Source organism: Parasteatoda tepidariorum, chromosome 8 (genome assembly GCF_982258835.1).
Source record: "Parasteatoda tepidariorum strain Cologne lab strain chromosome 8, Ptep-v5.0, whole genome shotgun sequence".
NCBI classification, from domain to species: domain Eukaryota; kingdom Metazoa; phylum Arthropoda; class Arachnida; order Araneae; family Theridiidae; genus Parasteatoda; species Parasteatoda tepidariorum.
This window is the reverse complement of record NC_141762.1, coordinates 81,907,967-81,935,046: the sequence shown is the minus strand read 5'-3', so window position 1 is coordinate 81,935,046 and position 27,080 is coordinate 81,907,967. Positions and strand designations below refer to the sequence as shown.

At 27.6% G+C, this 27,080-nt stretch overlaps 1 protein-coding gene across 2 annotated transcripts in view; it reads right to left on the bottom strand.

The window, feature by feature from the left end:
• Nucleotides 1-4,663: 4,663 nt before the first annotated feature.
• LOC107436611 (neurotrimin) overlaps nucleotides 4,664-27,080 on the bottom strand; it is a 227,523-nt gene continuing 205,106 nt past the window's right edge. For both annotated transcript variants that reach the window (XM_021148982.4, XM_021148983.4), the window contains exons 6-7: nucleotides 7,641-7,753; nucleotides 4,664-5,777 (exon numbers count right to left, since the gene is read on the bottom strand). The gene's annotated coding sequence lies outside the window, so the exon portion shown is untranslated. The remainder of the gene's footprint in view (nucleotides 5,778-7,640; nucleotides 7,754-27,080) is intronic.

Here is a 27,080-nt window from a genome sequence, read left to right as displayed (position 1 = left end):
ATAAAAAGATTATTTAAATTAACTCGAGTAGTTTCCATTGTAAGAGGGGCTTTTTTATAACATTAATAAATATTAAACAAACCACTTTCAGTAATAGTTAAACTCAGAGTATTCAGCATACCTGTAAAAAAAGGAATCTATTCATAATTTAACTAGTTCAGTTCCTTGAAATATTTTCCACCATAAATATTAAATTTATTTATTTTTTAAGAAAGATTTCAAACGCAAACAATAAAATATTAAATGATTTTTAATTCATGAAAAGTAAATCTAATTTATATGATTTACGTAAAAGGCAATATTTTAACATTCTGGTAGGAGCTTTCTACGATTCAATTTATATTTAATACTAGACTTAGAACACTATCGCAATTGGAACATGTATTTCACCCAAACATTAATAATTTTGACAGAGCAAGTGCGAAGTGATTTATCATTGAACCTAATTGTCTAACTACTGAAGGCTAGTAGTTAATTATTATGAGCAATACTCTATGATTGCATGTGATCTTAACCTAAAATTGCTCAATTTCCATATGTTCAAGCTTTCATAATAGTTTATAATCTGGAAATAGGGTTGCAATTATGATTATGAAATTAACGTTTATATAATTCGGAATTAATAAAACATAGAAACAATTTTAAAGGACAATCCTTTCCCCTATTCCCCCCCCCCTAATTTTAGAGAAAATAAGTATCCTTACATACTAAATAATATACTCACATAAAAATGAATAATATACTCTCATACTTAATAATATACTCACATGAAAATGAATAATATACTCTCAAACTAAATAATATACTCACATGCACTTAATAATATACTCACATGAAATACTCAAGGATTTATTGTGATCTTAGCCTAAAATTTCACAATTTCCATACGTTCAAGCTTTCATAATGGTTAATAATTTATAAATGTAGCTGCAATTATGTTCGTGAAATTAACGTTTACACGAATTAGAATCATATAAAAACTAAACTAAACTCAGCGGCGCTACAGACCTAGAGGGCCAAGGCTTACGGTGCCCATCTCAGTTTTCATGGGGTGCAGAATACCTTGGCTCCGGTACCTTGGGCTCCGGGGTGCAGAAGCAAATGTTCCGGTCAGGTGGTCAGCCGAACGCGGAACCCCCAGTGTTTAGTTCCCAAGCATGCTTGGTACTAATTTATCGACCCACTGAAGGGATGAAAGGCTAAGTCAACCCTGCCCGACCCGAACCAGGGACCTGTGGTACTGCAGCGCGAAGCGCTACCGTTCAGCAACCGGGCGTCACTTAGAATTATATAAAAGGATTTAAATAAAATGGATCAAAATTACAATCCTCTCCCCTATTATGTTACATAATTTTAGAGAAAATAAATTTTCCCTTCAAAATCTAAAATCAGTTAAAAGAAATATGAGTAAATAAAGGTTTTTTCTAGTTAGAATGATAACTTATGTTTATAGAAGAATGCACAGTGAGTAAAAATTAATAAATAAAACGTATTATCCTGAATAACTTTTCTTTGACTCAATCTTAATTTTTTTTATGGGGGTGATCTCAAATATGCTAATTAATTAGTCGGATGATATTTTAAGTAGCAAAAACCGTTCAAAAGTACTTTCTCAGAGTAAACAGACTTCTTTTCGACTGATTCGGCTTTCTGAACTCCAAAATATATGAGTAGCTGTAATCTGAGAAATATGATCCCAATTGTTTGGACAGGAGAGTGGTCCAAAGTATTGACCCTTTAACATTAATTTTTGTTTCTGCGTATTTCGTCATACCTCACGAAATTTTTAAGCGGATTAAAAATATTTTTTTACACGCAATTCGAAAATTAGTTTTTCGAAAGATTATATGCAAAAAATAACTTTTAGTAAGTATTTACTATTTCATTTAAAAAATAGTCAAAAAAACTTTGAATTGCAACGTACACATTTTTTTATGTAATTTTGAAAAATTTTACTTTGCATAGCGAAATACAAAATTTGAGTAAAATTAGTTAAATAGTTCCTGAGAAATCAAATTTTTAGAAATGCATTTTGCAAAAACAACTTTTTTAAAATTGAATAGATTGAGTCTTAGAACGTGAAGATCGAATAATTAAATCAAAAGTTATTCATTGTGGTCTGTTTTTTTTAATTTATTTACTATACGACACATTTTTCTCAGAAATTAAAAGCAAACTGCAAAAAGGAATCTAGCTAAAACTCTTTCTTTGAAGACTACTTCAAAAAAAAAAATAGATTATGAAAAAATATATGTTTGACATATTGACTTTTTTAGTTAGTGATGGATAAAATAGAATTTTCTTTCAATCTAGGAGATAATATGATGAATATTTTACCGTACATAAATATTCTTTTGCCTTGTAATTTTACGCTTTTTCGATAGCTTCAGTAAAGTCACTTTCTTCTTTTTATACACAAACATAAATGATAATCTCTAAGAATAAGTAATACGTAGAAAACAACAATGAAAAGATTCAACAAATTTTATTACTAGTACTCTTAAATATAAAACTCATGTTGCCATAAAATAAACAATGATTAATTGTTTTTCATGTAATGGTTGTTAAAATATATATATATTTTTTTGACCTTTGATCTTTTTCTTTCCTGTGTCTAGACAATGTGAGAACTCAAGTTTTCAGTATTCAAGTAAGGTAAAAAAATAATAATCCTTTAACAGTATTGATTAATAAAATGAAATATCAGCACTTTATGTGATTGTTTACTGAATTATTGAGTATATTTTTCATTGTTTATAACTTTGTAGTTTTTTAAACATAAAAATATTTTTGTTTTTATTTCTCTAAATTCGTGAAAAATTTCATAAAGGATAGAGCAACAATTTGTAATTTATATAAATGTAAAATGTTTTTTAATTAAATCAAATCCATAGCAATATTTCATCTAAACAAACTAGCGTTACAGAAAGCATGTTTTATTACAATCAAAGTCTTAAAGTGGTATTTCAATCGTTTATTTTTATATGTTTTTGTTAGGTATAAAAGTATTATTATTTGGAATAGTTCTATATTTAACATTTCATCTTACTTAATGTACTTATAAAAAAGACTAGCTTAGTTTTCCATGATTAATAATTAGGTATTATGAAATATTTACCCCGAAATGCCCCAATTTAGGGCATAGGGGTAAATGTTTATTAAAATCAAGAAAAACAGAAAAGTACATAAAATACAAAAAGTAACATTACAGAGTAACATTATGTAAACATTACAGAGTCTGATGGCAACAGCAGTAAAATAATTAAAATGCTCCGAGAGTCCCGCCTTATAGTACCGAAGCCGACGGGGCTTCCCTTATAGTGAGCCAAAGACACAAATGAAAAATTTTACAACACATCGCAGTGATGTATTCAAGAACAGTAAAACATGAAGTGCAGCATTAAAAAATACGTGTACCTGAAGTGAACATAAAAAAACATTAAAAGGTCACAGGTAAACGGAGGTCCTAAGTTAATATAGGTCAAAGAACCAATACAGTCGATGACAAATTGACAACAGGTAAGACAGAAGAACAAGGCGTAATGAGCCAAGAAAATCTCAAATGTAAAACAAAAGGAGGTGAAGATGTAAAGTGGTAAAACAAACAATTATCAAATACAATTAAAAGGCGACGCTAAAATTTGCAAAGCAAGGAAAGGCAATGTAAATAAGCCAATTAAAAAGCACAATGTAGTGAATAAATAGATTAAAACAGAATTAAAAAGCGAATGAGATAGATAAAACAACAAAACGTTGTAAAAATAACGGGAAGCAAACAGGCAGGCAGCCCAACAACCGGGACTGAGTTTAGTTCGTGTAGAGCGGATCCAAAATGTCATCAGGGGCGAGTGCGTGCTCCAGGGTGCGTTTAATGATGTTTTTAATAATTTGCCTCTGTTTATTAGTCCTGCACCAAGATCTTATGTCGCCTCTTGTGTCAAAACTATTTCCTCTAATGGTTGCAAATTTTTGACAGTCAAGCATCAGATGTTTAATAGTCTGATAGTGACCGCAATATTTGCACGCGGAGGATTTTTGAAACATCATATAATTAGGTATTATGAAAAAATATTCAGTATTAAGTTATTGATAAGTACATTTGTTTGGATGGTGGGGGAGTACTGTAGTGGTAGACAAACAAACTACAGTACTTCCCCACAAGAATTGTATCTGTGATAGAATTCGGTGAACGGATTCCACCAGTTGATTCATTGCAGTCTTTTTGTGAGATGCCGGAAAAGCTGTATTAAGTTCACGGTTGTCGTCGCTCCTTTGTTGCCTTTAGCAGTCGAGTGTATTCGTTGTACATTGTATGTGATCGAGACTGAGTAGCAAAAGCGCGAGGAGGACAATGTCGCAGTCACAAATAGCAAGTCAACTGTTTAATGTGGACCATCCATTGAAGTATGCGAGTTCAAATCATTGTAGGCGTTTCTGCCAAAGTAGGCGTGCTCACATCGAAGTGGGAGTTTCTTTCAAGGTAGGCAGGTTCACATCACGTCCGGGTCACCAATGTGGAGACAGTGAGTTATCGGTAATGTCAACCTTATTCTATGAAAAGGTACCTCACCGTAGAATCGAGTTAACATGTCTTATATACTAATGAGTTGGAATTGTATTTTTGTATAGGTTGATATACTACACATTATAAAAAACACCACAATTTTGAAATACAACTTTATTACATAAAATAGTGATTGCAAAGGTGTCATGGTATGAAGACAAGATTCACGGTACAACAAACACAATACTTAACAGATAGTTTTATGTACAGAATTAAAGACAATAAGACTGCACTTTGTACAAATTAAGAGAGGAACTTCAATTACAACAAAGAACGTACTTGTACAAATTAGATATAACTTTTTTATGCAAGTTAAACTGTTGAGTAAGATTCAATAAAAGCCAAAGGAATAATTTATAACTAATTTAAGTGACCGAATTAAGGAAAATTAAATATAACTGCATATCCTAAGTTTTGCCAATTTTCTTAGTCATGCATAAAAAAATTAATAATGTGTATATTTTTATTTTTGATTTTACTACTTTTAAAATTTGGTTTATTATTCAAGTACCCGAATCAATATATATAACCGTAAGGTACTTTAAAGATATCTGCATATTTAATCAAAACATTTAGTTTTAAGGTAAATCAGAATTAAGGAGTTTATTGATGCGTTCTTATACAAATTAATTTAAAATTTAATTTCATATGATTAATGAATGTAAAATTTAGTTCGCTATTATACGTGTTTTAAGTTTTTAATAACATATTTAGCATGTTTGAAACGTAAATATATAAATGAAAAGAGCCATTAATTATAATTTTCCGTTTTCTTGCACCATTTATTACTGAGGATAAAAATGTTTAATTTCTTATAAATTTACTACAAAAAAATACGAAAATCTAACAATTGCATTCTTTTTCTTGATTAAAAAAATTCTTTCTTTAATTGATACAAAATACTGTGAAACTTGATTTCAAAGTTAATCAATTAGTATTCACATTATTGGAACATAACTAATTTTATACAGAAAAAACAACAGTACTACAATAAACGATGATTAAACTAATGTCATGAAATAAATAAAGCAAAATGGAGTTGGTGTATGTCGACTTTTCGAAACAAAACTTGGTATAAATAGAACACAAGACTAAATACTTAAGACTTAAATACAGTGATACTATTGCACTTCATATGTATCTTCAAATGTAAAATATCTGAAGTACGTTGATTACAGTTAGAGCATTACTCACAAATATTTCCTGAAAATATCTGAAAAAGAAATAAGATGTAAATGTCATAAAACGTGAGATAAGTCAAAACGTGCACTTATAAATCAAATAAAAAACTAAAAATATAATGAAAACTTTTTTTTTTGAATTTTAATTTGATCATTTTCTGCTATAATTTGTTTATTATCTAGCATATTCTAAAACATGGTTTTAATTTTTTTTCCAAATATTTACTGCAGTCATCTATTGATGAGTTTTAAAACGAAATTTAAAACTAGGTGGTAATAAATTAGTTAGTTTATGCAAGACGCAAAGAACCGAATTTTGCATTTCATTTCCTTTTACATCAACTGATTTCATAAATAGCCGCTTACATTTTGGGCATCGAATATTATTATTAAAAAAAACTAATTAAAAATAGAAATTAAAAGAATAGAAAATAAAGAAAATAAATAAAGAAAGAAAATAATTAAATAAAGAAAGTTTATTACATGCCTGTTAAAACTGTATCAGTAATGTACAGTTTCAATATCGATGCTGTGGAAGGAGGATTTTTAGCAAATATTTTGTTCTGTAACATGTTTCGGTAAAATTTACGGTATACAGAACCGGTGCCCTGAGTGCTGGTACTTTTTACCTTAATTTCATCACAGATGGCAAGCGTGACTCAGGTTTGCCATCAAATTCCTTAAAATATCCCGTCGCCATGGAAGTATATGGAAAGAATTTTGGTTTCATCACTACTTTTTTTCCCTTGGTTCCATTCATTTTTTGCTTGGTTTCATTAATTTTTTAATATCTCCTTATTGAGTCCAACTGAATGGCCAGAACTAGGTGTCCCTTTAAAATCAGCCTTCCATTTTGAAGCTTGGCACAACAACTACGAGAGGCCTATAAGTCATTCAGCTAAGATGACCTCTCCAGACACAGCACAAATATCACGAGCAACTTCAGCAGCAATGAGACTTCGATTCAAATCAGAAATGAAAAAGGCATCAAAAATGATCACTTTTCTCATCTTGGTAGTCCATTTTAATAATCTAAAAATTAGCCAAAGTTTACTTGTATACTGAAAACAAAACATAGTTTTCTGTAGAACAAATCATTCCATTTTTTGAGTGATCTAAAACCTTAATTGACATTTAGAGTGATAAAATATTAATAATAATAATAAGTAAATAAATAAAAACGACAGTCATGGAGCTTTCGCCTTCTAATGAAGTGGCGCAGGTTCGAGCAACTTTAGTAGCAATAGAAGTTTGATTGAAATCAGAAATGAAGGAGGTGTCAAAAATATTCATTTTTCTTATCTTGGCAATCAATTTTAATTATCTAAAATATAGCGTAAATTTACTTAAAAAATGTAAAAAAAGAAACATAATTTCCTATCGAACAAAACATCCCTCTTTTGAATGATCTAAAACACTTATTGACCTGCGATGTGTTAAAATTAATAATAATAATAACGAGTAAATAAATAAAAACGACAGGCATAGAGTGTTAGACTCCTAATGAAAGGGACCAGATTCGAATCCCAGTGGTGGCTGGTTGATACAAGTTCGTTTCCCGGCTCGCACCAACTAAACTGCTGACGTAAAATATCATAAGCGGTAGAAAAATCATAAATCCGCATGCCATCAGACTAACAGTGAGAAACATTCGCGGTTATCCTCTTCGTGTAACGCAAATTTGGGTTGGTTCCTTCAAAAAGTTCTCCACGAAAGCTAGTTTGACACAATTATTGATCCATCGAGTTTCTTTGTTTCCTGGGTAGGGTACAAAATTATAAGGCTATCGAGTTGAACAATTATAGTCGTAAACTCTGATGAGGGTGGACAGTTCAACACTGGTTATAAAATAAAAAATAAAATATTTTAGTAAAATATACGCTTGAGTATATTACCTTTCCTGAGGTTCCTTGCAGAAAGGATTTAATGACACAATCAAAGACAACAAAGACATGAAGGTGCAGTAATTGAAACAATACAATACAATTTACAATAGGGTGGCTGGATTCTGAAAAAAATTAAATGCTATAAAAATCATATTTTTCTCAATTTGTTTTGAACATTTCAAGTAGAATAGAACAAAAATAGTTTAGTTTTCATCAATTAAATTTTAGTAACTATATGTTTAAACAATGTTATTATTTAAATATATCAATGATTTTTAGTTTTACTTGCAATTTTTTTAGTATGCAAGATATTACTTTTAATATAGATAGATTCCAATAAAAAGGAAAATAAAACAATGAAACAATATACAGATATGACTGCACTGGCTAGATATTGGTATATTTGTGGCCACTGAATTAGTACATTAGTAGAAAATTTTAATTGATGGCGATTTTAAGACAAAGAGGTTATAAATCAAACAAAAAAATGATTATCATAAAAATATTCAAGTACAATAATGCATAAAGAGGTGAGGCAGATAAAATTGCTGTAGGTTAAATATAGAAAATATAGACCAAAAAATAAATAAACTAAAAAAAAAAAAAATTAAAAATTTTGTTTCGACATTGAAAATTATTTTTTTAAAGTTATTTCTATTTATCAACACTTTAGATCATATTTTATTTCCCCATCTATATTTTCATTAAAACTCTATTCTGTTTCTTAAAATATGATGCAATTATGCATTACAAAAATAAATTTTATTTTATTTTGTCTTCGATATTATGCCATACCATTAACATTTCACTGTACTTTAATGAGAAAAAAAGTATATTCGATTTCTCTATTTCATTCGAAGTAATTTCGGAAGATTCGAAATATTTATTTCAGCAGTGCATGTTTATTTTCTAAATAATATTATTCACTTAAAACACATTATCTCTTCTATGTTCCAAATGGTTAATGAATATTTTCGAGTTTATTTCCTCTCCATAAAAATAATTAGATGGATTTAAATAAATCCTTTAAATTGATTTCATTTACTGAATGGAAATGTAATTATATCACTTAATGATACTATTGTTCACTATTTCAATATCATTAATTACCATTCATTCTATATTTCTATTTCTATTTTACTATTCCTATAAGATAAATACTATTATTTCTACTCGTTCAATAAATTAATTTTAAATGTTAAAACCACTTGTAATATTTCCTAGAACCTTTAAATTCTCGATGCTATTTTTAAAGCAGTTTTTTAATTAAGGTTGATTGTAAGTAATATATATAAAAATATTTATTACTCAATTACTTAAATATTTATAATTAGCATTATTCTAAGCTATGATTTCATTAATTGAATTATAAGGTATATCCTTTTTCTTTAAAATATTCAAAATATTTTCTGCCCATATTAAAAAAGTAAGCTTTACTTACAATGCGTCAAATACACAATGGACCACCCATAATAACTTTTGATCTAATGATCGAATCTTCACGTTATAGGACTCAATTTTAATGGTTCAAGGGGGTTACCTCAAAATGCTAATTAATTATAGAAGACGATATTTGAAGTTACAAAATTAAACACTAAAACGTACTTTCTCCGAATAAACATACCTTTTTGTGCCGGATTTGGATTTTTGAACTCCAAAATATAGGGGGTAGGCGCGATCTGGAAAAATGGTCCCAATATAGTTTGTTCAAGAGAGCGGACCAAAGTTTGGACCTCTTAATATTAATTTTACTTTTTGTGTATTTCACCAAATCTCGAGAACTTTTAATCGAGTTTAAAAAAAATAATTGCACCAAATTATAAAATTCGTTCTTCCAAAAATAATTTCATGCAAATAGTAAGATTATTCTCGATATTATTCGCAAGGTTTGCGATTTAAGCTATTATAAGGATAAACATTTTATCTCTCATTCTATTTGCGTATGCTTAAAAGCTAGTTGGTCAATATTATTTTCTAACCATCATTTTAAATTATGTACCGACACTTTTCCCGTATTTCCTTATTTAGTTTAAAATTAAACTTTTTTTAAGTGAAACTTCTTTCTTATTAATCATTATTTAACTAAAAAAATATGCAGCCCCTATAATTATGCAAGTTGAAAAATATGTAGAAACATACATATCATTGTTTTTAAAGGACATATATATATATATATACAAAAAATAAATAAATACAAGAAAACGCGAAGTTTTGCGGATATAATCATGCTGATGAAAAGATTATATCTTTTATTTTCCGGGTTTTTTTAAGAATTTCACCCTATTTTTTTAATCAGTTATTTGTTATTTTTTTCATTAATTATTATTCCCCCCCTTTTGTGTGTGTATATATATATATATATATATATATATATATATATATATATATATACAGTACCGCTCAAAAGTATAATCAAAAGTATAATATTTTGAAAACAAAATTGTATGTACATTTTTGTTTTCAAATTTTTTCTGAGAAAAATACGAAAAAATAAATTTCAAAATATTAAATTGTAAACGTTGATTCTTATTTCATTATTAATTTTCCAAAAAAAAAAGTTAAAATTGTTATAATAAATTATGAAATAAAATTATCGAGAAATATTAAATTTTAATTTATTTTAATTAAAAAATTTTCATATCATATTATAATTACACTAAAATTCATTATAATTGCTGAAAAATCATTAAATTCTGAAAAAAAACCTTTTTTTTTATTTGACAATAACTTCGTCAAAAAACATGTTTTTTTGGAATCTTTTTTTTTTTAAATGAAAGCTAAAAGTCCAAATTTTTCAATGGTATAATAAAAATTAACAATATCTATCGCCTTTGTGCCCGTACATCGCGTCAAACTTCGCAAAAAATTAATGCAATTTTCTATAATTGTTTAGAGTGTAATTGTACATAGTTGCAAAATATATTAATAAAAAACAATTAAAGTTGATAAAAGTAGAGATTTTAAGCTTCAAAATGAGCTAAAGCAGAAGCATTTTTGATCATTTTTAAAGAAGTTATGAAACTTTGAATTTTGCCATTTTTTTATAAATTTCTAGGTGTACTGATACTTTTGAGCGGCACTGTATATATATATATATATATATATATATATATATATATATATATATATATATATATATATATATATATATATATATATATATATATATATATATATATATATATATATATATTTATATACATATAATGTAGATATATAAACAGAAAAAAAAAGCTGTAATGCAGCATTCTTGTTGTTGCTGCGAACAATTTAGAAGACTAAGACTGGCATTAATTAAGATTCCTTTACCGTTTATTTCCTAAATCTTTCTTTCATATTTTTTTAGTGTCAAAGCTATCAACTTATTCTGTTCTTTTCCCAGAAATCAAATTTTTATCTCAGCTGCAAAAATCTCTTACATCCAACATTATTTGGAAATGGCCAATATACGGAAACGTTAAGAACGTAACTACCTTACTTGCTAAAGAGAGAGAGAAAAAGTAAAATAACTGAAAGAGTGCGTAAGCCATTCCCTCCAACAGCTGTCAGAACCAAACTAAGTGCAGAAAAAATACAACTCATTATTTGTTAGTTTTATCGGAAACAATTCATGTATCACGTATAGAAAAAAATAAATAAAGCCATCAGAGAAGTGTATAGATGCACTTTTCCTTCCCCTGCGATGGACAGGGGGAGGCAGTTCAGAATGTTTTCGTTTATGTTCACTATATTTCTATGACAGAAAGAAAAAAAAACTTGAAAAATAAATGATCTATGTCATTTGAAGAAAAACATATTTAGTAACCATATATTATATTCTCAGAAATATATTCTGATAGATTATGAATTTGAAAATGTAATTGCTTCACTATTGGTAAAAGATTAGAAAAAAAATATTTTAAACAAATTACTTAAATATGCATTAAATAGCTATTAACTAAATGCATTGCATACTTAATGATCTTCAATCCATCTACTTTGAATAAATAACAACCTAAATATTCAAAAACCAATAAAATATAAAATAAACACATTAATGATTTGAATATGGATTTTATTAAAAAATAGTTTAACTGAGGAAAAATAAATTAAATATATAAAACTGTGTCCAACAAGCAGTGAGTACCAAACAAATTAAGCTAAAGCAAAAATGTAGAAAAGCATTTTTCCTTCCGCCCGCCGTGAACTGAATGATGTAATTCGGAATTTTTTCGCTGATGTAAATTACACTGTAAAAAATTATGGATCTAATTACGATTACAAATTATTTTAATGCAATAATTTTAATATAATTATTTTAATATAATAATTTTAATATAGTAATTTTAATATAATTTTAATATAATAATTTTAATATAATAATTTTAATATAATAATTTTAATATATTTTTTTAATATAAGACAAACTGTTTTTATTTTTAAATTACATGTGCAAGTATAAATTGTACTTAATATGTGCTTAGTTGTACTTAATATGTGCAAGTATTAATTGCTTAATTTTCCAAGTAAATAAAAAATTTACTATCTCAATAAGCCGTTCAATGTTTCTATTATATCAATGTTTTTGTTAAATCAATATTTTTATTATGTTATAGCAGTTCATTGTTATTTTGTAGAACATCAACTAACATGTAAAAAATTCCGGGTAAAAATACGGTGAAGACTAAAACGGTATGCAGTAAAATCCAGTTTTACTGGAACATGCTACAAAACAAAAAGTCTGATATATCATAATATTTACAGCAATAATAACCAATATCAATAATAATAACTAATAAAACAATTATTACAGTAAAAATTACGGTGTAATATATAACGGTAGAAATTGATTTTACGGATGATGCACCCAAAGTACCGGTACTTCATACCGTAAATGTGATCCGGTGTTTCTTGCAGTGTAGTATGTAAGAAAGGACAAAAGTCTTAAGAAAAAAGATTATTTTCAAAGAAAAGTCCTGTAATAACTATTCAAATTTAATTACCTTTAATAATAACAATTTAAAAAAAGTTTTTTTAAAGCAAAAAAAATGACAAATTTGTACATTTCAATGAATTTTTAGACTAGTAAATAAATAAAAAAATAAGAAATGGCCGTAAGGTACCAATAAACCAAAACCATTAAATACAAAATACATTATAAATTCTTTGACTTGAAGCATTACATTTGAATCGATAGAAAAGTAAAAATTTATTTACTCAAATTATAAAATAAATAAAACTATTGCATAAAATAAAAAATTACAGTTCAATTAATCTTAATAAAAATACAGTTTAGATCTGGAATAAATAAACCAATTAATGCCAAAAACTTGTGTCCAACAGCTTTTAGTACTAAACAAATTTTAGAAGAAGAAATTCATTATTTGTTTGTATTACCAAAAACCTTTCATGCAATGCGTACAAAAGAAAAAACATCATTGATGTGTAAAGAAGAATTTTTCTTTTTCCGCTATGGACAGACGGAGACAGTTTGGAATGTTTTTTCTGATGTACGACACAAAAAACTGTTAGTTTGTAAGACGAAAAAAAAAAGGAATTGGGTAAAAAAATATATTTTCTTTCAAAACAATTAATTCTACTTAGATGTTTCATATAGATTGCAATTTTAAAAGTTTTAGTTTTTAACAATTAACAAAATATAAATTTAATATATTAAAAAATAAAGAATTGAAAATAAATACTCAAACATGAGTTAAATAACGGTATAACTGTTAATTTAATTACAATAATTAATAATATATTTGAAAAAATTTTGGTTTAAATAATTTAATAACAATAGATCAGCTTACAATTGAAAGAACTGTATAAAATGATAAACAGTTCAAATAAAGTTTATATGAAATAAATAGCGGTCATTTTAAATAAATAGCGGTTGAAAAGAAAACTGTTATACCTAAAATTTAAAATAAGTGCTTTTTAAATGCCATTCCATGGGTTGGACGACCAATAAATGAATAGAAAAATCCTATTTAGTATTTATTTCAATATAATTATTTTTTGTTGTTGAAAAAATTATAAAAAAATTTTAAAATCACTGATTTGTTAGATAAAAGATAGAAAGCTTACTCTTAATTTACCTGAAGCATTTGTATTTTTAAATAAAATATCATTTCCTCATAGAAATACATTTACAGATAATATAAGAATAATATTATATCAATATTACACGGCTCATAGGGTTAAGAAATGTTTAATTTTTAAGTAATTTGATTTTTTAAACAGATTATAAGTTTTAAGAAGCATATTTCATGGAATAAGATTTAAAAATATACTTATTGTATTGTATTGTTATTAACATGCAATCTGAGTGAGGTAATTGCATAAAATTATCTACTGAAGAATTTAATCAACAATTATTTATTTTAAATTTAAAACAAAAATATACCTGGCAAATAAATGTTCACAATGATGAATTAAAACATGCATGTGTTCAAGAAATGAGCCCTCTGGCGCCCTTAATCTTCACTTCCTGTTATCATGCTAATTATTCTTATTTCCTTTTTATTTACTTGTGGAATTGTCTGACTCCAGCCTTAGCTAGAAAGTATGATAGCCATCACCAAATCCCGACAGTATTATACTGTATATGTTTCGTTAATATGTTGAGAATTAAACAATTGTACTTCTCATTTCCACTTTAGGTCTGTAGCATTTTAGTTAATGATATAAATTTTAATCACATATGAACTGAAATCTAACAATTGAAATAAAAGGTGTACACAATTTTTATTAAGTTTGAGTAAATAATATACATGGAGCAGATTTAAAATCGTCATAATTTTTTGATTATCATCATATGTCGAATTAAGTATCGTATTAAAAAAATTACATTTGTCAAATTACATTATTCATTATTATAAAAATTAATATAATATATTAATATGCTTACCCAAAAAATTAAGTGAAAATATAACTAAACTTCAATTTTAATAGAAGATGTAAATATTTAAAGAAATTATTTGAACAACTGAGATGATATTATCTGATCAAAATCATTCGCTTCAAGAATATATAGATAGCAAAACATTATCCATGTTTTAAGTGCTTCAAAAATCGGTGCCCCTTTTCAAGACTAGCCAGACGTCACCAGGATTCGGCCTTGCAAGGGGAGCCTATTTTTTAAGCGCTTGAAATATAGCAATATTTTATGCTATCTATATATTTTTGAAGCGAATGGAGTTTTTTATCAGATAATATCTTAACGATTCCGTTTCTTACAATAATTTATTAAATACTGAGATGGTATTATTCATTATAAAACTTCATTCTCACTTCAGATCGGATTTAACTGTCAATATGTTTTATGATCCAGACTAGCAAATCTTGAATTAGCCTATTTTTGACCTTTTGAAACATATCAACTGTTATGTTCAATCAGCATATTTTTGAAACAGAATGAGTTCTTATCAAGTAATGCATTACCACTTCAGTTCCTGAGGGGTTGCTAGATTTTATAGATTAGAAAATAATAATTGATTTTAGAGGTGATATCTTAAATCATCTTAATTATCTTAAATTATCTTAGATCATTTTAACATACTCTTCAAAATACATGTTTAAAAATTACTGAATATCTTAAAAACAAGATTGAACAAGCGAAACTTAATACACGAGAAACATTGTCAAGATAACTTTCAAAAAGGAGAAACTTAAACAGTCATTTTTTTCGAATTAGTATATTCGGAGATAGTTGTGCTCAGTGTTTCTTTTTTAAACTTTTTCTAAGCACAGTTCTGCATTGTTCACGTGGAAAGTGATAGAATTTGCTCGCGGCAATAGCTGTGTAATTTAAGATTTAAACAACACAAGGAAACGCTATTGATCAAAATCGCAGCCAAAACTCCAGCACTTAAGTGGCACTTTGTCATATCAACGCTGGAGGTAATATTCTTTTTTCGTTAATAATTTTTTTTTCACTTTAACTTATATCATTCTCAGCTTTGGCTGTTTATTGTAAATTATTTTTTTTCCCCTTGCAAAAATTCATTTAATGAAATATTTTCATTGAAAAAAATCATTTTGAAATAAATTTTGCTGAGTGTGCTTAAGAAACTGATTTTTTGTCCACTTTTATTTGATTTTATTCTATTTTAATAAGAATATTTTATTTTTCTAAAAACGCACTTTGACTAACTAAAAACGCATTCAATTAACCAAATATAGGGATTATTCTTTTTGTATTATTCATAATTTTTATTATTCATATTTGAACTTTTTTGAAAGAGAATTTTATTCTTTCGGAAATAAAATTCGTTTATTATATTAGGTATTTTAACGTTACACAAAATATTTTAGTTTTTTTTAAATGTGAATGGAAAGGAAAGTAATTCCTGATTCAATTATTTTTTTCTGTGAAGAGCAATTGCGCAACGTAGCAATCTATCAATCTATTATAAACAAAGTAACATGACATAATACGTTAGTGTAAATAATATAATAACTATATGAATTCGGAACCTTTAGGAGGTCACACAACATGGTGAATTGTTTATCAAATCTTAAGTCAAGTTCTAAACGATTAAGGAACTGTTCTATGTCAAACAAGGAGTTTAAGATAAGCAAACATATATTTTAAAATAGTAAAGTAGAACATGCTCTCAACAGCCTGTAGGAGGTAAAGAAGGTTAATTCTCCCCAGTTTGATGAAAATAATGCTCCTAGCATTGCGCGGCGGCCGCCTTTACTTCCTACTCATAAACAAATGGGGTCTTCAAGTAGCCACATGAAGTGTAATCTAGAGTCTTTTTTAACCAACGGCTCTGTTCCTTTAACACTTTGCCGTCGTGGCTCCTTAGTGTATTTTATTTGCTTATTTCTTTAAAATATCGAAATCGAAATAAGATAGAATTTATGTCTTCATGAAACTTCTGAACATAGTTCTAAAAATAACTCAATTCAGGCTACTGGTTTCTGAATATTTTAAAACTCAATAAGATTTCTTTGACTCGTAAATGTTTAAAACATTTTGGAGCTTTGTTAAATTCTGTTACATTTTACTAAAACAGTCATAAATATGCGATTATTTTTGCGACTATTTATATTGCCCTCGAGCTCTAGTCTCTAATTTCTCCAGTGTTGACAGTCTGAGTATGGCTCCTCGGGGTAACTTGGTAAATATGAATTACATGCTATTACAAATATGCATCTTTCGATTAACGTAATTAACGCATTAAGTATTGTTTATAAAAGTAACTTGAAATTCGCAACTTTAATTATTAATATTAACTGACTATTACGCGACATTTTAGAAGGTTATTAGGGAACCAGACTATATAGCTTTAAATAGTTTAATGAAATGCAGTTGACAATGCAGTACATTTTTTAATTCTTTAAAGTTTAGAAAGTGAAATATTTCTCTTATTGAAACATGTTTTGCATAAAAAATGTACATATTAAGGTTAGAATATTAAAAACATTAAAATGGTACAGAAAATATATTGTCTTTGGCAATGGAAAAATTTTACCGGCTTCAAAACAAAGTGATTTGGACGCTTAAAATAGGCAAAATTTAGGTGAGATAAATGTTGGTGGTAAATTTTTTTTTGATTGACTATAGTTTATAAAGAATAGTCATGGCAACAATTGCACTTAATTGAATATATGTAATAATAAATGATAATTTTACATACAAATCACTTAAAATATTAAGAATGTTAAATAATCATTATATTTGTTTAACAAAAGTTTTGTTTTTCCTTTGCATTTTAAAGCTGTACTGTATTCATGATGAAGTCAACACTTATCAATCCCTGACAGTGACTTCATGGTTTTACTGATTTTAGCTCCAAATTCTGAGCTATGAAAATATTTTATTAGATGAAAAACAGACTGGTTCCAGTTGTTAAATAAGCTCTTAATCATTAGCGCACTTTTTTTAACCAATAAGCAGCCACTCATTTTAAACTTTAAAAAGAAAAAATGTGTGACATTATACTATAAATTTCTGCATAGGAATGAAATTATTCTTTTCTCAGTTTTTGAACTGAAAGCAATTGTTCTAAGTGTTTTAAAAACTCCTTTCCTTAAATTTTTATGCAGATATATGTATTGTATTTGATACAATTATGAAAGTTTATGATTTTGAATTCTACTGTTTTCTGTCAAAAACCACACCATCTGTCAAAGAAGATTCGATTTCGAAGACAGATCATTATTGTACAGCAAGGGAATTATATTTCTGGTAAAAAAACATTCTGGTAATAAAAATCTAAATATTCGTTACTTAAATTATTCATTTCGTTATATTTTCGTTCCTATCGTAACTGTTTACAGAAAATTCTCGTTTTTAAATTTCTAGTTCTTATTACCTCTCATATAATAAAAATTACAAAACTGAATAGTGAATTTAACAGAATGAATGATTTTTATATCATGCCATAAGGTGTTATGATAAAACTACCAAATTTTGCCACACTTACAAAATTTCATCAGATATTGTATAAACATATTTTATTGTTAATTTTAAAAGAATCATTACCAAAGAGATTCGATAAAAAATTACAGAGCTTTTTGGTGTTTCCATAAAGCCAAACACACGGTAAATTTCCCCACGTTATGACAGTTTTGACCATAATTTTTCCTCAGCGAACGAAACGAAGGAAAAATTGCAAAAACAAACACAATAAAATGTAACATTTACTCATGTATGTACTAGTATGTACCTAAATATATATACTCATTATGTACTTAAATTTATAAGTAATGCTTCTTTTCAAAGAGTGACCACTTTCTTATCAGCACCTGAAAATTATGACAGGTTGTCAATACCTTAAAGTTATGACTAGTTGTTATAAAAGTTATAACAAGCCTGACAGTTACTGTAGGTGGTCATTACCTTACAGTAATGACAGGTGGTCATATTTGTTAGGTAATGACCTGAGTGTTACGCAATATAGTTTTTGTATCACATTATTACCGCTAGAGGGCTAGAAATAGAGAGAATCGCTCTCCTGGTTAGCTTTGGGACCTTTATTTAGTGTACATGGCAGCTAAAATAAATCCCTTGGCTAAATATTGTTGCAGACGAAGTTCATCCTTTAATACTGATGATTTTCAGCACTTTCAACTCAATAATGTGCTCTGCCATACTGCTGGAATGGTATAAACTATTTTGAGACAGCAAATTGTTGCCTTTTATCTTGAAATTCTCAGATACAGATCTTATTGTGCAATTTTGGAATGCAGTTGTAAAAACTTTCCAGCATCTAGATCGATACTGAATATGTCTCGTGCTATTAGAAGCAGACATTCAGGATTCTCGAGTGATCCATCAACATCATTCAGAGACCATGAAAAATTAAAGTTGTATTAAATGCAAAGGTTTTTCAAACAAATAAATCAGAAATAGTCATTAAAAATGGTCATTCTCTAAAACAAACATCGGAAGTTTCAGTAAAGAAAAGGTAGTGATTAATAGAACAACAGATAGTGGTTATACGAATCAATAAGTGATAGTAATAATTTCATAATGGCTATTTTATAATAGGGTACCTTAAACATTTTTGTGAGGAAATTCCACAAGAATTACAAAATTTTGTGGTATCCCATAAGCATTGCACAAATCCTACACACGTATGCGTAAAACTGTTAAGTTTTCCGCTTGTAGAGTAATGTACTATTGCAGATTTAAGTCATTAACTTTAATTTTTAATTTTAAAATATGCAGAAATATGAAAATTTTTATTAACGTAACGTAGTTAACATTACAATACAATGTCCTATCTTTTTCTATTTGTAGACACAATATGTCAAAATATTTGATAGTTGAAGAATTATTATAATAAGTTAAATAAATATTAAAGTTCCTACATTTTTTGCGACTCCTGATCCAGGTTCCGTCACCCCAATTAGAGTTGCAACCCTCAGTTTAAGAAATCCTGAGTTCTTATTCAACATTTTGTAATTTTAAAATGAGAAAATGTCCTCTTCAGTCAGTTGTTTGGTTTGTCGCTCTTTTTTTAATGCAAAAGTCATTAAAACTGATCTAAATGTGAATATACATTTTTATGCATTTGATTTTATATTCTTTTGTAAAGTTAATATTAAACCAATGGCAATATACTCTTTATTGAATACATTTTCGACAAAATGTACATGCATTTCCAATTCACAACTAGCATGTTTATCACATAAAATGAAATTTAACTAAATATTTTCTTGAAAAAAAATGCCTTATACTTTGTACCGATAATTCCTGGAAATTATAATGCTAAAAGGAGCTTTAATTTTTCCGACTCATGAATAAGGAAAAATTAATAAAGGAATGCGACTAATTCGGAAGAATAATTAAAGTCCCGATTCCAAAGGGAAATTAAATTAATCAAAAGAAATGAATTAACATACAATCATATTTAGAAAAGAAATTAAAAACCGAAAGGAAGTTGATCAAAAGAATTTGTTCTGTGTCAAATTAATTATGTATTTAAATTTTACTTAACGACGCATACGTAACGATTTCCAGTAACGACTCCAATTATACAAACATAAATTTTAATAGCATCTTTAATTTCTTCAAAAAATAGTGCATGATCATTTGGAATATTATGTAGAGAGCATATACTCTTAATTTTTCTTTTGGATTGAAATAATTTAAATTTTAATTTGTATTCGAAAGGCTATACGAAATGGTATTTTTTATTTTCGTTTTGTTGATTATTTTTTACTCTTTACAAATTTCTATTGATAGAGTATCATTTGGCATCACTAAAAATTTCAAAAACAGTTGCTAAGCTTCATTTTTAGATCAAGGAATGATGCCTCAACCACTTTACTTGTAAGCGTTTTTCCTCATAAAACAATGAAATTGTGTGGTTATTTATACTGGATAGACTGTTTAATACTATCCATTGGTCAGTAAATAAAATTTTTTAATCTATTTTTTATTGGATGAAGCTAATTTAATTATTTAAACGTAAAATTCTCAAAAATAAAGATATTTATCAAACATTTATGCAAAAAAAAAAAAAAAAAAATTTTGTAGTACCAACTTATAGAATAAGCCATAAATGTATATGTTTAAGCTTCAGAACGCTTTAGTGCTTAAAAATTTACTATTGTAATTACAAAAACGTCATACAATTTATTGAAAATGGATAAATATATTTCGTTTGAACATCTTACTTAAAATTAATGAAAACTTAAACAAAAAAGCATGAATTTGTATATATGTATATGTTTTTTAATTCGGCTAAAACTATAATAAATAAAGCCAGCCTAGATTTTCATGCTTGTTTGATGACTTGAAAAACACAAGTAAATTGAAATCTAATCAATAATTTTATTTTTTACCCTTTGGATGCGTTACAGAAAAAAAAACAGAAGTTTAGCATTTTTTTTTCTAAATTTCATTCTGTAAAGGCCTTGTCTGTTTTGTTCGAACAAAAAGCCATTAAAGTCATGCCACGTCGCGTTCCACCCACACAGTGACCAGCCAACCATCCATTTTTTTTCTTTATGGTATTTTTATTAAATTTATAACTATTTACTAATTTATTTTCCATAGAGTAGGATTCTTTGCTGTGTTTTGCTGTGTTGTTAAGGTGCCTTTTTGTATCGACTACACATTCAAATTCGAATTTTTTATTTTATTTAATAAAAGACGTTGAACAGTCGCCCCAATTTTTTGGGTTTACGGCTACTAATGTTCAACTCCGTAGCCTAGTAATTTTGAACTCGATCCAGAAGACAAGGGAACTCTTGTATCAAGTAGGGGGTGAAGTTTGCCTTGGAGGAGGATTTTTTAGACGATACTCTTTTTCTGCGCTAAAGGCTTACAAACATGGCTCAATTACAAGCAAGAATTTTTTTCAAAATTGCATATATTTAGAGTTATTAATATTTAAAAGCATCGGTTAATTATCATTAAAATTCTTAAATTTACAAAATCAACTATCGATAAACTTTTGAATATGAATGAAAAAAAACCTACTCCTGTTGTACATTATTTGGATTTTAGATTTTAGTACAAACATAAGTCTCATAATCTAACAGATATTTTTATAAACTAGTTGACTGTTTCTTTGTAATTAAAAAACACCTAAACATATTTTTACTTGTGTTTAGAGAAATATATACAATATATATATGATATATAGATGTAGATGATGAGATGTTATATATATATATATATATATATATATATATATATATATATATATATATATATATATATATATATATATATATATATATATATAAAGCGACGCGACACCGGTGCCCCATCTGAGTCATAGGGTTAGTACGCATAGTGTCAGAATCGATGAACGATTTAATATCGCCTTCACTAAAATCTCAATGCATTGAAGGACGATATATCACATCAGAATTTCAATTAATGATTTCAGAGTAATAATCCAAATTGTGAAAGTTTTATCTGTGTTAGTACGAAAGTTTATCTTTGCTTAACAAGTGCCTGTCAACTAAATATTTCTTTTGAACATTTTAAATCCAATTAAATTCGGGAACTGACTCGAAGACTTGGAAAATCAGTGTCCTTTCCTTTGCCTCACTTTAGATGGGTAACTATCGTCAACCAAGTCTTTGGATTGTATATAAGAAGGATCTTAAAAGCAGGACAAACCGTCTCAAAGAAAAAGACTGTTAGAAATTTTGACTTACCGAAGATAAATTTGAAATTATTATTTGAATTTCTTAAGAGCTATATCTTTCCTCAATGCTGCAAACTCGTGAAGATGATACTAAATTAATTAGTCATTAGTTGTGACGCTACGCGCTTTAGAGAAGATCTATTTCACTCTCAAACTGTGGAAAGGTTTGTCAAACTTGTGACAAAGGCTGTGAATAAAGTATGTGAATTGGAAGGAAAGGATCGACAAATTCGAGCAGCACCAAAGTCTAAATCAGTTATGCTTCATTTCTCAAAAAAAAAAATAATAATAAATAAATAAATAAAGCCTTGTTTCTCACTATTACTATACAATAACCCAAAGTACCTTACTTCATTGAAAACTTGTATAAATAGCTGTAAATATTCATCAAAAAATTAAATTTTGCAACATCAAAAAATCAAATTTTTGATTAGTTAAGGTGCAGAAACTGAACGAGAAACAACTTTCACGTGGTTGGCTATGAATCGTTATGATCTAATAAAATGAGCAAAGAGTTGCACAATGTAAATTATGAGGAATCGGTAAGCTTCAGTTTTCCTCTAAAATGTTGCGCATGCGTAGAAAAATTTAAATTATTGATTAGAATTTAATTTATTTTTTATGATCATCAAATGAGCATAAAAAACTTTTTGAAAAAATTAAAAATATAAAAATTTAATTTATTATAAGTACGAGGTTCAAATAGAAGATATTAACCGGTTTTAAAATTTTTATGCCTTTTTTATTCTTATTACCTTGAAAACCTTTCCACTTTTAAGCTTTCCAAAATGTTGATTTCAGGATTATCGTATCTTGAATTTCATATGTTTTGAAAGATTCGACTGAGTAGAGTGAATGTTTAAACATCGGAATATTTCTAGAAATAAATATAGATGATAAGAAATAAGTATTTAGAATTTTTTTCGGTGTGCCTCCACCACTTTAACTGTTGAGTTAGGTAGGGAGAAAAAAGATCTCTTCACAGGCTAATTTAGTATCTTATTTCGCAAAAGAAAAACTAAATATTAAATTTTATGAACTAAAATATGATTTATGTTTCATATTTAATTAATATTCACCAAAAGCATATATTAATCGTCCCTCTTCCTCATGTAATGGCGACATTACTTATCTCTGTAAAAGTAGCACAACATCCACGGCACGGTACTTTACAATTACAATTTACAATACAAAACAATAACAATTATATTTCTTTCAGACACCTTCAAAAACAGTAAAAATTATATTGCTTTCGGACACCGAATGCATGTCGTAATGTGACTTTTTGTGCTCATGACCGAACACAAAATTTAACGTCTAACTGTATAATTTCTTAGGCGTACAAAATCATTTATTTTAGTTTTGTAAAAAGACATCATTGATTGAACAAAGTTAATCACGTTAGTCTAGATAGCAATAATTACAAACCATTCCCTTTGCGCATTTAAAAGCAAATAAAGACAACAATATTATAATAGATTAATGTTATATAAAAAACACAGTTTGAATATTAATGTCCATAAAGTGCACATATTGTAATATGAATCTTCATTTCTCCTCATTTAATAACAGCTTTATTTCTCTCCATAAGAATAACAAAGCATCCATGGTACTACCAAATAAATAACAATTATTGATTTCTCGGTAGCACAATAAACCATGGAGATAAATCCAATAAAGCATACTATGTCGAAACTACGGCGAAAGGTAGCACTTTATTAGATTCATTGCGTAGAATCGTTAATATCTAACAAAATATTATGTATTATGTATGGCCATCCTCTCGGAGAACTATTCCGCTAAGAAAGTGCGATGGTATTGGGTTATATTGGAAGTTTTTTTTTTCTTTTGTACTATAAAAAAATAATTATAAATTCTACGAAAATAAAAACTGTTTTAAGATAAATACATATTCTTTCTGTTTTTGATTGTTATCCAATCTCCTACTTGCTCAGTATATTTGACGGCTTATAGCTGTTTTCAATAAAACAGTTTTTAACTATTTTACACCCTAATCATAAACGGATTAAAACTGTTAATTTAAATCCTAGCTTTTGCCCTGCAGTTTTATTTACCGTAAGAGTACTTATTTTTTTTCCAAATCATTTTATCATTATTTTCCATAATTGCTTGTATTTTTCCGAAATTATTTTATGACTCTGAACATCGTGTAAATAAAATTACGATTCGATTTCATTTCTGAATTTATATCTTTCCTGATTATTATGAGTTATCAGTCTAATGTTTGGGAAAGTTAAATAGCCAGATATTTTTATAAGTGTGCGCCAATATAGTTTTAAACACTTTTACACATAGGTAATTATGATTTCAATAAGTAAGACTTCTAATATAGAAACAGATTAAGATTTTTTGATAGCTCGATTCATAATCGAAACTATAGATACTGCCATAGCACAGGGGACACCGTGCTAGCATCTCAAAAGCGTTCACTGGTCATCAGAGTTCGGCTTTCGGCACAATGCTCTCCTGGGTACTTAATAGAGGTTTTTTTATTAAAGAAACATAAATTTTTGTTAAAATAACATAGTTCTTTTGTTAAAATATCACACTAGTAAACAGTTTTTTTTTTCCTTTTGTAAATTAAACAAGTTTTTACAGAGTGTATTATAGCGCCTTATGTTAAATTTTAAAAAGTAAATATTTATAAATATTTTTAGAAAAATAAATATTTTTACAGTTTTTTCATTAAACAAAGCAAATCAAATAGTTTGAAAAAAAAAACAGATCACACAATATTAAACATAAAAAACTATGAAATACAGAAACTCACATTTTTATTTCAATAAATGAAATTATTAAAAAATGAAATTATTAAAAAAAGAAATTGTTAAAAAATAAATTTATTAAAAAATAAAATTTAAAAAATATTTTTCACTATTTTTTGAACTACTTTTGAAACACTCAGTTTTGCTAACGTATGTAAAAATTGTCATCATAAAGTAGAAACTTTATGCTGTGAGCTATTATTATTAATTTATAATACATATGTACTTATGTTACATTTATTTATGACGAAATTAATTTTATTTCCCTATTCAATAATTAGAATCAAGCAGACAATGTAATCCCAACCGGATGAAGTTGAAAATAAAAACAAAATCAAACATTATAGCAGTACTAGGAGGCTCCGCCCCCTGCTCGTTAACGCTCGCCAACCCCCGAGAATTGCTACGCAATCCTATGTGGTTCACGCTGTGAACCATGGCTCGCTGCGCTCACTCGCCAATGAACACAATGTTCTATCACAAAGACATAGTATATTATCATCAAAGACATAGTATTGTACTTATGTAGAAGAATTCTATCAATGTTCTTATTGGCTTTTTAAAAAGTATATTAGCTATTTAGATTGTACATGGTGAAAAAATCAAGACGTTAGCTAAATGAGAAACATATTAGAAAAATAAATTATCAAATATTGCAGTTACTCACCTAAATTCAACTAAATGTGTATGATAAATTAGTTAATGCTAGAAATTCTGAAAGTTTTAGAAAAAAAATTAATTATTTAAAAATATAAACTTTAAACCCTAACTTTTCCTTGTGAGATAATAGAGATAATAACCCTCAAAAAGTCTTTCATTTTTAAGAACACAAAAATTTGTTTTATCGCCAAATGAAATATTTTTTGGTGATCAGCATTATTGAATCAATTTCTATATTAATTAACATTTGTGATAAAGTACATAACATTTTAGAACAAAATAAGGATGTTTTACAATCTACCGATCTATGTCTTCCATAACATTCCTCAACACTTTCTTGGGCTCTTCGAACACGTTTTCTTTCTTTACGTTTAAAAGCCGTTGCAGCTTCACTAATATTCCGCATTTTAAAGCGTGAAAATTCAATGCATAAATAAACGCGAAATATAAAAAAATTCAATGCATTCAATACAAACACTTAGACGTTTTTTAGACGTTTAGGTAGCTCCCAGTAGAAAAATATCAATTCAACAGCGGCCTTTTAAAGCATTCTCACTTCAATTAATTAATTAATTCCTAATTGAGTTTAAATTAAATATTATCATGTTCTTAGGGCATGAATCTGAATTGAACAACCTGATAATGCTCACTCTGGTTACTGTTTCCGTTTTAAAAAGCGCTATATGTTGAGCCACCTCATCTAGATTTGCCATGTGACATTTTTAGCAGCAATCATTGGTCGATTTTGTAACGTTGCCATTCGGAGAGTTGTAATGAGGCTTTTTTTGGGGGGCCGTGTAAGAGAAATATATATATATAGATTTTAGATACCACCGTTTTCAAAACATTGGGAGTAAAAAATTTTTATCAACGTGATCCAAAGTATATCAAACAACAATATTCTGCATTTTTAATGATCTAGGCAAAATACGGATTTAAAATAAAAAATATCTGTAGATCATTTTACTCTATATAATGCATGGCAATAAAAATTATGAAGCAAACATTACTCTACATAATCACTCAACTCTATATAATTTATGAATCCGACTATAAATATTCTGGAAACTCTGTATAATTATTCTATCACTCAACTCTATATGAATTATAATTCCTGACGTGATAATTGTTTTGAAAGCATATCTCTACACAGTAAAAACTGTGCTGTAATATTTCTCCAAATATGATGATAAAGAAAAGTGAGAAAGGACACTTTATTCTGGGTGAACACCAAATCGAGCATTTATATAAGATTTAAAGGGTGTAATTTAAGTCTAAACAATAAAAATTAAATAATGTTATGTTAAATTTTCCTTTATTCAAACAAAACGAGAATTATTAACCCTTCCGAAAGCCTTTAACGTTGGTGCGCTATTTTTTATTGCAAAAAATTTCGT